Consider the following 1,477-nt stretch of genomic DNA (forward strand, 5'->3'; position numbering starts at 1 on the left):
AAATCCCTCTATTCATTAAGAGACTGTAACTATATATCTATCCCAACCACTTTAAGTACACAGATAAAAATGGACATTCATCTGTGTCCACTTTTTTTGTTAAGTTCTGTTATTTGAATACTATAGGTGTGTAAACTTAGCAAAATATTCTAAGACAGTGCAGTAGCCCATAATAGTATTGGGTCTTCAGCTTGACTGGCAATGTCAGAAATTATTGACCTGAGTCCCCTACAGCTCAACAAAATAGCATTACTTTACTTCTTATATTTCATTTTTATACTTTTCTGCTGGATGGTTAAGACCAAGGTAAAGCAGGACCTATGCAACAAGATTGTAGCTTTTGGGTCTGATAAGGTCAGTGAAATCCCCTAAGGACTTATCATGACATCCTGTACCTCAGATTGTGGAACCTTTGTCAGTGTCAGCCATGTGGATAAGTCACAGCCATTGCTTAGCAAATGTACTCTCTGTGAAAGCCTGAGAGAATGTTTTCTCTCCATGTGACTCTCCTTATGCACACTCTACATCATCAATCAGTTTCCTCTTTGGTCCCAATCTCCTTGATCAGAAAATTTGGGACACTACTGAGTTACATGATGTTACAGTACAAGTTCTCATATGTCCTGAGGCTTAATGGACCTTAAAGGCTAGGGCCCAAATGTTGGCTTTACTTGCGGCCCTCCTTTTTCTCTAATGTTGCTCTGCAAACTTAAGTTGTTAGCCATCCAGAAGACAAGCTTATTGTTATTACCATAAAACTTAGGGTGTTAAGCTTAACCTCACTATCTGTATAAATATCAAATATCTTAGGCAAAACATGGAACAGGAGTTTTTCATCAAGTATTACAGAATATGATAAAAAAACATTTAAAAATAGAATATATTTTAAAAATAGGCATAAAGAAGTAGATACTTCTAATGTTTACACATAAGTCCAAAAATCTAACCATATACAAACTTGAAGCAGGACAGTTCCAAGTCAAAATGGATTAAAGGTCCAAACATTAAAGCAGAGACATTAAATCTCCTGGAAGAGAAAGTAGGAGGAACTTTTGAAGACATAGGGGTAGACAAAGACTTCATGAACAGAAATCAAATCACACAGGAAACAGTTTAAAGAGTTAACAATTGGGACCTGCTCTTAATGAGAAGTTTTTGCACGTCAAAAGAAATTGCCAACATAATGAAAAGGCAAACCAAAAATTTGGAAAAAATCATGACAAATAAGTACACAGACAAAGGGCTACTCTCTAGACTTTATAAAGAACTAAAAACACTGTGGTCCCAAAATTTAAAAACCCAATCCAGAAATGGGCATCCGAGATGAACACACACTTCTCAGAGGAAGAAATTAAAGAAGTGAATAAATATATGAAAAAATTCTCCACATCACTAGCCATCCGCAAAATGCAAATTAAAACAACGTTATGATATCATCTCACCCCAGAAAGAATGGCTATCATAAAGCAATCACCCA

Source organism: Octodon degus, unplaced genomic scaffold (assembly GCF_000260255.1).
Source record: "Octodon degus isolate 3935 unplaced genomic scaffold, OctDeg1.0 scaffold00134, whole genome shotgun sequence".
In the NCBI taxonomy this organism is placed as follows: domain Eukaryota; kingdom Metazoa; phylum Chordata; class Mammalia; order Rodentia; family Octodontidae; genus Octodon; species Octodon degus.